We start from the raw sequence: 12,091 nt of genomic DNA, 5'->3' as shown, positions 1-12,091 counted from the left end.
GCAATGTAACCTGAGGTACTATGTCATTAGAAACTGTTTGGCCTGATTCTTTTGTGAAAATGCCGAAACCATCGAAGAAACTCGAGAAAAAGGATCTACCTGAGGGCGCAGCTAGCGAGGATTGCCACACGAGCGACGATGTTGGCCAACTTGATCCAGCGTTATCTAGGGCGCTACAGGAGATGACTGATAAAATCACAAAGGTGATTGACGAAAGGCTTGGGTCGCTTGCGCAGACTATTCAAGCCCATTCGCAACAACTTGAGCAAACGACGGGTAGACTTAATGAAGCCGAGAACAGAATTGCTGAGGCCGAGTCGTCGGTTGATACCGCGAACGCGCGGCTTCAGTCTCTCGCGCGCCAAGTTTCGTCACTCGCCGAACACCTGGATGATATAGAAAATCGAGGGCGGAGGAAAAATGTACGTATCATTGGCCTTCCTGAAAATGCTGAAGGAACTAATCCGACCGCATTTCTTCAGACCTGGATCCCAGAGTTCCTCGGCATTGAGACAAAGTCGGGGATGCTTAAGCTGGAGAGAGCTCATCGCATCTCTATGCCGAAAGCCGACGCCAAGGGTAGGCCTCGTCCGCTTATTGTTCGCTTCCACAACTTTCAAGATAAAAGCAGCGGGTTGTGGATGCCAGCAGACGCGAGGCACAAAAGGGAGATCTGATGTACAACAGCTGTAAAATATCGTTTTATCAGGATTTTTCCGCTGATGTTCAACGCAAGCGAAAGGAGTTTTATGCGGCGCGGCAAAAGCTACAGCAGATGGGAGCTCAATATGTCATGCTTTACCCAGCCAAACTCCGAGTTACCATCGGTAAAGTTACTAAAGTTTGTGAGTCCCCTGATGAAGTTCTGGCCTTTATTGACTCGACAAAGTGATCATTTTGTCTTGAATGGAGGTGGACTGTACCTGATGGTTTTAGGTAGGCTTAAATAATTTTATGGATCGTTTTGTTTCCCGCCTGCCTTAGTGGTATGTCTAAAAAAGTAGGCCTATCCTAATTTTTGTTCTGCTTGATTTCGTACTCTCTAATCTGTCAATGAGTGAGACAGGTTGCGTTAAAGTGCATGGTTTCTTGAGTTGTTCAGTGTTTATCAAGTAGCCATATCTCTTTGAGGTTTGCAAGAGCCTTTTGCACTGAACGGCGCTTTGTTGGTGCGCATCGTTCCCCTTGTTATGGGGGAAATACCCCTTGTAAAAGTATTGTTCACTGTTTTTTCTGTTTTTTTTTGTTTCTTTTTGTTTTTTGATGATATTTGTTATAATGTTCACTGTTGAAGCTTGGGCAGGCTCTTTTTCATTTGAGTACTTAATCTGTTACTTTATATAGAGGGAGGAGCACTTCCATATATCTGTATTTGCTCTATACATTAAAATTTGCTCTATAGATTAATGTTGGGTAGTAAATTAAGAATATGCACTTGGAATGTTAGGGGTTTGCATGGAACACTAAAATTAAGGAGGGTTATGTCTGTTCTTATTAAGGAAAGGGTAGATATTGCTCTACTACAGGAAACACATCTGGATGATGAGGCACATTTAAAGTTAAAACACAATTGGATTGGCCAAATCTTTTTTTCATCATTCACAACTAGTAGTAGAGGGGTTGCTATACTTATTAATAAGAACATCCCTTTTAATGTTGTAAAGAGTGACAAAGACCGATTTGGTAGATATGTTTATCTTAATGGGGTTCTTTATGGGGAAGATGTATCGCTGCTAAATGTGTATTTTCCTCCAAATTTTTCCCCTGAATTTCTCATCTCAACCCTTGTTAAATTCTCTGTATATCCCTCTGAAACACTTATAATAGGAGGGGATTTTAACTGCCTGATGAACCCTTTGATGGACAAATGGCCTGTTAGAAATCCCTTTCATACTAAGCAGTCAAAGGCATTAGTAGCTATCTGTGAAGAACTAGACTATTTGGATGTTTGGCGAACTTTAAACCTGACACAAAGGGACTTTACCTTCTATTCTGCCCCGCACAAATGCCATACAAGAATTGACTATTTTCTAATTAATAAGCTGTTTTTGCAATCGGTCGCTTGCTGTGAGCTGGGTAACATTCTGGTATCAGATCATGCCGCTGTATATTTAGATTTATTAGTTCAGGGAGTCCCACAACGAACAAGAAGGTGGCGTTTCAACACTAGCTTACTTAAGGACTCGGCTTTTCTCTCTTTTTTTTGTACAGAACTCAAAATTTTTCTTTCAATTAACTCTACTGATTCAGTGAGCCCATCTTTAGTATGGGAAACTTGTAAAGCATATATTAGAGGGCTGATTATTTCATATTTGTCTAGCAAGCGACACAGACAATTGGCAAAACAAAAACTTCTTGAAACTGAACTTGATAATACTAAGAAGGAATTTAATGCAACTTCAGATTCTAAAATGCTTGAAAAAATATCTAACATTAGGACCTCTTTGGATTTGTTATTAACACAAAAAGCTAATACAAATTTTTTATTTTCGAAGCAGAAATTGTATGAGCATGGTAACAAACCAAGTAAATATCTTGCTCAGCTGACCAAGGTTAGGGCAAAACAACAATTAATTACCTCTGTGTTGGACACATCTGGCAAACGACATTTTGATAATCCTTCAATTAATGATGTGTTCAGGGAATTTTATTCAGATTTATATAAATCTGAAAAATGTGTGGACAGTGCAGAGCGAATGTATTCATTTTTTAATAATTTACCCTTGAAAACTCTCCCACAAACTTATAAGGACCTTCTTGATGCCCCAATCAGTAGAGAAGAGGCTATGCAGGCACTTCAGAGTCTCCAGGCCGGTAAAGCACCTGGCCCGGATGGCATAAGTTCTGAATTATATAAGGAATTCCATTATGTCCTGCTGGATCCCTTTCTTGAGATGTTAAACCACTCTTTTGAAAAAGGATTGCTACCTGATTCACTAAGAGAGGCTGATATCTCAGTAATTTTAAAAAAAGGGAAAGATCCAGAGGACTGTGGATCTTACAGGCCGATAGCACTGCTCAATTCGGATTTGAAACTGTTATCCAAAATACTTGCACTTGGATTAGAGCAGGTATTGCCAATATTAGTCTGTGAGGACCAGACTGGTTTTATTAAAGGAAGGAGTTCTAGCCACAATGTCAGAAGGCTTTTAAACATAATTAATATCTCACAAAATCAAAAACTTGATACTTTAGTTATTTCATTAGATGCCGAAAAGGCTTTTGATCGTGTTGAGTGGCCCTATTTAGTTTACACTTTGCAGAAATTTGGGTTTGGAGATACGTTTTTGAGGTGGGTGCAGCTGCTCTATAATAAACCCTCATCTGCTGTCATCACTAACAGCATTAGATCTAAAACATTTCTTCTGGGTAGAGGCACTAGGCAAGGCTGCCCACTTTCACCATTATTGTTTGCCCTTGCCATTGAACCCTTGGCAGAAGCAATAAGATATGATTCGGTGATTAGAGGGGTTACAATAAATGACAGACAACATAAGATTTCACTTTATGCAGACGACATTCTGCTATTTTTGTCGGATGCAAATACATCAGTTCCACGATTATTAGATGTTATACACTTCTTTGGAGAATTTTCTGGTTATAAGATTAATTTAACAAAATCTGTTGCTTTACCACTGGGCAGCCTTACCTCGGAAACACAAATGCTCTCCTCTTTCCCTGTTAAATATTCCATGTCAGGTTTTACCTATCTAGGGCTTCACATAACCCCAACATTCCAACTTTTATTTAAAAGTAATTTTGATCCTCTTTTGAAAAAAATTCATAGTGATTTGCAGAGGTGGAATGCTCTTCCCGTATCCTTTTTGGGAAGAATTGCTATAATCAAAATGAACATTTTACCTCGTTTAATGTACCCCTTAATGATGCTGCCTATTTTACTTTCTAGCAAAGTCATTAAGGAGCTTAATGGATGGCTTTCTTGTTTTATATGGAGTAAAAGGAAACCAAAGTTAAAAATGAGCAAACTACAGCTTCCTAGTCATAAGGGTGGTCTAGATGTTCCCAATATCAGACTGTATCAGCTGGCGTGTGTCAGCTTCGTTTTGTGGCGGATTGGTTGAAGAATGATCCAGGTTCTATTTGGCTTGATCTTGAAGCCTCACAATCTCTGTGCCCTCTTCAGAATCTTTTGTTTGTTGTCAACCCTAAAAAGTTAAAAGTTCTATATGATAGCCCAATCGTACGGAACACTCTTAAAGCTTGGGCGCAGTCGCGCAAGTTAGAGGGTAGGTTTAATTTGTCATCAGCTCTTACACCAATTCAAAATAATCCAGATTTTCCTCCTGGTACTGATGACTCTGGGTTCAACCTCTGGAATTCTTTAGGTATTGTGAGGCTGAAAGATACATTTGAGGGTTCATCACTTATGTCTTTTGAACAGTTGTCTGCTAAATTTAATCTGCCAAGACATCATTTTTTTAGGTATTTGCAGCTAAGGGACTTCATTGGTAAAAAGACCACTTTGCATACTGATAGTTCCAGGACCGAAATTGAGAAAATACTACTAGAAGACACGAGACAAAAAAGATATCTCATATTTATGTTACACTGAGTTTGACTCTCCCAGGGGACATAGATAATCTTAGACAGATGTGGGGAAATGATTTGGTAGTAAATATCTCCAGAGAGGATTGGGATTTAGTCTGGGATCATGCTAAAAGAATATCAGTGTGTAACAGAGCACGTGCTATTCAATTCAAAATAATACGTCGGCTACATCAGGAATAAAATGGACCCAAAACTTTCCCCCAATTGCTCAAAATGTAAAATATCAGTTGGTAATTATATTCATTGTATTTGGTCTTGTCACAAAATTCAGTTGTTTTGGAAAAAAATCGCAGACCACATTGGCAACATTCTGGGAATGACAATTGATGTTGATCTTTGTTTTTTTTTTCTAGGTCTGCCAGCTGGTATTGTTTTGAATAAATATCATAAAAGGCTTTTTAGTATTTTAACTTTTGCTGCAAGAAAGAACATTTTGATGTTCTGGATAAGTGAGAAGACTCCTTCAATTAAAAAATGGCATAGCCTTGTGAAAGAGCTCATCCCAATGGAATTTTTAGCATGCATACTACATTCTTCTACAGACGTTTTCAAACGAATATGGACACCCTATTTAGACTATGTTTCTCTTACTTTGGACAATTGCTTATATTTTTCTTGAAAACTGTTGTAATGGCTCACGACAAGAAGCCTATTCCTGTGAGTATTGATGTATCTTCCCTTGTAACCTATTTATTTTATTAATAATTGATTTGAGAATTGTGTATTTAAGGTCTGCCTGAACTGTTGTTCTTTTTTTTTTATATATATATATTTTTTTTTTTTTATGCCTTGTCTATTCTGTTGGAAAAAAAATGGAAAATTTCAATAAAAATATTTTGAAAAAAAAAAAAAAAAAATCCGGGGGGCTGGGTTACTTGACAGCAGACTGTGGCTTTGAAAGTTTCACTATAAACATTCACTACAAACATCAAGGGGCTTACCACTTGGTACTCTTTTTAACCATGCCAAAAACACTTAAAAGGCTTGAGCTACAGTGTGTGGTTTTATATCATGGTGTTCAGAAAGGCCAGTCTTTACCTCTGTGTGCCATTGTAAAGTCTGGATCACTATTTTACAGAATTACCCTTCACAATACAGAACACATGTGACCCATCAGAAACATAATAGCCATCATGCTTTCACGAAGGTGAACGAACACATGCATTATTATGTAAACAGGAAAATTGTGTGTCAGAAACATGTCAAGAAGTAACTAAATGTGTGCTCTAGCCCCCTGATATGGTGAGACGCTGTACAGTTCAGGCGTAATGATGGGACAAGTTGTCAGAGGGAAGGTGTTGCTCCTTCTGACCCTAATTCATTTGATGTCACTCGCCACATCCGACTTGTGCCCCCTTTTGTAGAAAGAGATGTGGAAAAATATTTTCCCCACTTTGAGCATGTCGCGACTAATTTAAATTGGCCGAGAACTGCATGGGCATTCCTCCTGCAATGCGTTTTAGTGGGACGGGCGCAGGAGGTTTACTCATCGCTAACTGGAGCAGAGCGGTGACTATGATGTTGTGAAAGCGTCAGTGTTGAGGTGCTATCAGCTGATCCCTGAAGCATACCGACAGAAGTTTAGGAACTTAAAAAAAGCTGAGCGTCAAACTTTTGTTGAATTTGGTCGAGATAAAGCAGCCCTGTTTGATCATTGGTGCTCATCACAGCGTGCTGATAGTGAGGAGAAATTGCGTGAACTAATTCTTTTAGAAGAATTTAAGAACTGCCTGCCAACCGCTGTGGCAACCTATTTAGCTGAGCAGAAGGCCGAGTCTATTTCTGAAGCTGCTATACTTGCTGACGAATATGTCTTAACGCATAACATTGCCAGGGAACGTTTTCGTTTAAGAGTTAACCCCTCTACGACCACTGATGTAGACACGAAAAAGAATGCAGTAAAGCAAGAAGACAGACACTGTTTTTATTGTAAAAAGCCCGGGCATGTTGTGGCAGACTGTTTAATATAAAAAAAAAACCAGTCCACAAAGCCAATGGGTCTCGTTAGTTCTTCGAAGAAAATGTCGCCTGTCCTTCGTGCAGAGTTAAAATCAGAGAAACCCCAGTCCATGTACAAGCCCTTTCTGACGAATGGGACCGTATCTGTGCCTGGTGAGAAGGCTGTCGCTGTGTGCATCTTGCGTGATACGGGAGCTGCGCAGTCTTTCCTCCTTCACGGCTTGTTGCCGTTGTCTGAAAAGTCTGCAACTGGTAGTAGTGTCCTTGTTCGAGGAATCGAGATGGGTTTTCTTGATGTGCCGTTACATTGCGTGCGTCTTGATTCAGATTTGGTGTGTGGTGACGTGGTTGTTGGTGTTCAAGACTCTTTGCCTATCCCCGGTGTCACGTTTCTCCTTGGCAATGACCTAGCCGGTGGAAACGTGTGGAGCCGTGGCGATGTCCCACCCGAGGTTGTGTCTGTGCCGCTCATTCAAGAGAGCCCCGATGAGTGCGCACAAAAATTCCCAGAGGTTTTTCCCACTAGTGTCGTCACTAGGTCGCAGACTCAGAGGTTGAAGGATGCAGCACCTCCCAGTGACGTCGACCTGAGTGACAGTTTCGTCGCTCACCCTGCAGAGTGTGAGAGGCTCTTCGAGCCCGCTTTCACTCAGTGCCGCAGTAGTCCTGTGCCTATAGTGACCGATGAGAAAAGAGAGAAAAAACAATCAGATGTCTCGTTGTCATTAGAGAAACTTGTTAATGCTCAACAAAAAGACCCCTCTCTTGTTTCATGTTTTAATGCAGTTCAATCTGTTTCAGACCGTGCAAGCGAGAGTCCGACCTATTTCATCAGAGACGGCTTACTTATGCGGAGGTGGAGACCTCAGAAAAGTAATGAGTGGAATGACATTGAGCAAATCGTTATGCCATTTGAAAACAGACGCGCTATTCTGAGTGTCGCGCATGATGGTGTTTCTGGTCATTTAGGTGTGACTAAAACATTCAACTGCGTTCTTCGTCACTTTTTTTGGCCTTGGCCGAAGCGTGATGTGCGGCGGTATTGTAAAACGTGCCATGTCTGCCAGGTTAGTGGTAAACCAAACCAGATAATTCCACCTGCACCGTTGTACCCCCATACCTGCGATGGGTGAGCCTTTTGAAAAGGTAATCATTGATTGTGTCGGTCCTCTTCCACGGTCAAAAAGTGGATATCAGTATTTATTAACAATTATGTGTACTGCTACTCGCTTCCCAGAGGCGGTGCCTCTGAGGAAGATCACTGCTAAAATCGTGTCCAGGGCTTTATTAAAATTCTTTTCTTTTGTGGGGCTACCGAAAATCGTTCAAAGTGACCAAGGGACAAATTTTACTTTGCGTGTCTTTTCCCAAGTCCTAAAGTCGCTCCAAATTAAGCACCGCATTTCAAGCGCATTTCATCCAGAGAGTCAAGGCGCCCTCGAACGTTACCATCAGATGCTAAAATCGATGCTGCGTGCATATTGTTTGGAGGTGGGTACAGACTGGGAAGATGCGATTCCTTGGATGCTAATGGCCTCTAGAGAAGTTGTACAAGTCAATTGGTTTCAGCCCTGCTGAGCTAGTGTTTGCTCACGACGTTCGCACGCCTTTGAGCGTCATTAAAGATCAGTGGTTTAGCAAACCTACTTCTCGTAGCGCGTTACAGTTTATAAGGGACGTTCACACCCGACTACACAGAGCTCGTGAACTCGCTAGAGCAAATTTAGAAAAGACCCAATCTAGCATGAAAACTTGGTATGACCGAAAAGCAAGAGCCCGTTCGTTTAAGCCTGGAGACCAAGTGTTGGTTCTCTTACCCGTGCCCAGTTCTGTATTTCAGGCATGATTCAGAGGGCCATATACTGTTGAAAAGAAAAATCTGACCTGGATTATGTAATTTTAACTCCAGATAAGCGACGGCATTCTCGCGTCTGTCATATAAATATGCTCAAACCATATCATACGCGTGAATATGTTAACACTAGCCCCGTTTACATGCACACTTTTTAGCTATTCTGATTGAGATCGTTCTGATTGACGGATTCCGGTTGACTGTTTACATGGGATGTTATCTAAACCGATCAGGTGTTTACATGTGCTGACGCTTCCAATCGAAATCATTTTGTGACATGCGCACACAGCTTGTCTGCCGGATCTGGAAGCTCATTATTTCCCACGTTTTCAATCCTGTCAAGATGGTGCATCACTTAATCGTCGCGTTAGTTGTACGTTAGGCATTAACCGCGTTTCCAATGTCGGGCCAGTGCGATCCAGGGCTTTAAACGGGCCTTGCCAGGCTAATAGCCTCGGGCCAGTAACGTTCGCACCGTGCCCAAAATATGCTGCGTTTCCACTGCGCAGTGGAGCCAGAAGCTCCACAGCGCTTCACTAAAACACGCCTGTAACACGCCTCTCTGGAACAACGTCACACTAACCCATCATTTCACCAATAAAATGGAAGTTTTATCAGAAAACTATCAGAAAGAAATCACTGGAAACAGCGTGATCGCAAAACAAGAGCGACCGTTTGCTGGCATTTTTGTTGTTTAATTGAATATTTAAAACCCAAGAATAGATGTTTTACCACAGGTTTACAATAAAAAGCGATACATCATAATGAATTAATTTGTGTCAAAATTGCACATTAGTCACACAGAAATAAAGTGGTTTACCGTTTATGACTTTTGTGAACGTTCACAAAAGAAAGAGGACACACAATTATTCAGTCGCGTCTGTTTCTGTTTATTTGGTAGCCTAGTTACAGGACATTTACATCACATTTAGAAAGAATGATAATTTCTACAAATATGCCACCAGAAATTTGACCTGAGGAGCTTTAGCACTCTCTCCCAGAAGGATACAGTTATATTTAAAAGAGGATAGTCCAGTATAAAGAGATAAAATAAAAACAGGATTAAGATAACTTATGATTTGTCTGATTTCTTCAAGCGTTCATATTTACCATGTTTACTATGGTAATGGTTAGCGCGCATAGTTTTTTGCATCGGGTATACATATTCCTACCTTATAGGGTGATCAGAATCCACAACGGATCACAAACAGAAGGCGTAATGTTAGCTGACAGAATTATCTGGCGCAAAACCAGGCATGCGCAGAAAGACGTACACTCAAAGTAATCGGATCAGCTCGTTTACATGGTGTAATCTTTCGTTTGATCGGTTCATGAAAAGGTTTATTCCACCCCCTTCAATCCGACTGAAATTTCAATCGGTTTGAGCATTTTTATTCCGATTGAGGTGTTGACATGGAGCATTTTCATTCTGATTGGACTTTTAAACTGGTTATAATCGGAATACAATGCTACATGTAAACGGGGCTACTGACTTGTGTAATTTTAACTTACCCGATCCAGTCGAGTCCTCCGTGTTGCTCTCTTCACTGATAGAAGATGATGACGCGGTGACTCCTCCGTCGCGATGCGTGATTGAAGGTCGACTCAACAACTCTGCTATGCTGGCGGTCATTGCAAATCGTTTGCCACATTTAACTCCCTCTCAAACAGCTGACATATTGTCTGTGATAGATGGCTTCCCTGAGTTATTCGGAGATGTTCCGACTGTAACTACTGTCCTGGAACATGACATAGACGTGGGTGATAAAGGGCCGATTAAACAGCACCCATATAGGGTAAATCCAGAAAAGCGAGCTATCCTGCAACGGGAGGTTGAGTACATGATAAAGAATAATATTGCTGAGCCTAGTTCTAGCCCTTGGAGCTCCCCGTGCCTTTTAGTTGGCAAACCTGATGGCACTTACAGGTTTTGTATGGATTACAGGCGTGTTAATGCCATCACTCTGCCAGACTGTTATCCATTGCCACGGATGGATGACTGTGTGGACCGTGTTGGCTCGGCCACATTTGTCACTAAAATCGACCTCCTAAAAGGTTACTGGCAAGTGCCCCTTACACCAAGAGCCAGACAAATATCAGCTTTTGTAACACCAGATCCATTCATGCATTATAAAGTTATGGCTTTCGGAATGCGTAACGCACCTGCCTTGTTCCAGCGTTTAGTAAATATTGTTTTAGCTGGAATGTCAAATTGCGAGGCGTATTTGGACGACATAGTCCTATATAGTACACACTGGTCCGAACCATAGACTGTAAAAAATATGGACAAAGCGTCTGTGACGTCACCCATAGACTTTCTGAAGAACGGGTTTGAAGCCGTTTATGGGGGGTATGGGCGGCGCCATCTTGGAAAATCTTGGGAAATCCTAACCCCGCCCACCTTCTGACGCAGCGCGCGTCACTCAGCTCGCTCTGCTACTCCGGTTATCTCTGTGTATATTTTAGGCAACTAAATATGTTATAAAACACCACACTAACTCTTTTCGTTTTCATTTAAAGAAATCTTAAACATTATAGCCACACAAATGTGGTTCAGGCAACGCGTATTGATTATATTCACTGCACATAACGTTTGCCTATTTATAAAAAAACAAAATATAAAACACAAACCTGCCTCTTTTCGTTTTGAATATAATACAAAAATATTAAACATTTTAATATGGTCCAGGCAATATGTGCATTTGTACTAAACAACAGATTTTGCAGTAAACAACATTGCAGATCATCTTCGTTGTATTAAAATTTAAAATGACAAAACTCAACCCAGTCTCTTTTTTGTTAAATTTCACTTTTATCAATATTAGCCATTATAAAAGTATAAGTAAAAGGTACAAGAAGCTATACAAATAAAGTAAACAATTCAGTCAAACATACAAAGTCAGCGCTCTAGTCTAACCATACAACGGTAAAGTTATTGCTTATAAAGTTATGAAACTTCCCCACAGCCTAAACGATTGCCCAGGGAACAAATTATAGTTTCACAAGACCAAAAATCGCCCATTAGATATAGACAAGACGAATTATATCTCATGTCTCACTACAGAGACGCCAGAGTCCGCGGCAAGCGCCAGAACGACTAGCCGAGAAAAGGCTGTTCCAGGCGGGGTACAGGAGCGCCGAGCGCCCGGTCATCGCTGGATCTCACAACTGGATAAAATTTTCATAAATCTTTAAATAAACCACAGATTTGAGCTTTAAACAACTACATTCTCGCCTGAAAAACTCTTAAAACTACATTTCATGATACAGAAACAGTAGTATTATATTTCAACTGTGTTAAAAAATGGCGCTTCTTATGTTGTCATTCTCCTTGAGCCTAAGCTGTCAATCAAGCTGTCAATCAAGTTAACCACGCCCTTATTTGTCATACATTTTATATCTAAATATGATCTAAACTAACGAGTCAGAAAAAAATTCACCCCCCTCACAGTTGTCAGGCACTCGGAAGCTATCGAAAAATACAATAAAAGTCCATGGGACCAACCTGTAAAAACATGAATTTATGCTGTGAAAATGGACATTTTAACATGGGGGCTATGGACATTTGCTCCCTTTTGGGACCTTCCCCTAGCGGATTTTCGATGTATTGCAGTTTTTCGCACTTCCGGGTAGGCTTCATTTTTCAGATTAGAATGTTGCCGCTTGGTCCGAACACATAACACAACTTCGAGAACTTTTCTGTAGACTGTC

Source organism: Squalius cephalus, assembly GCF_949319135.1.
Source record: "Squalius cephalus genome assembly, chromosome: 25".
NCBI classification, from domain to species: domain Eukaryota; kingdom Metazoa; phylum Chordata; class Actinopteri; order Cypriniformes; family Leuciscidae; genus Squalius; species Squalius cephalus.
This window is presented reverse-complemented; position numbering follows the sequence as displayed.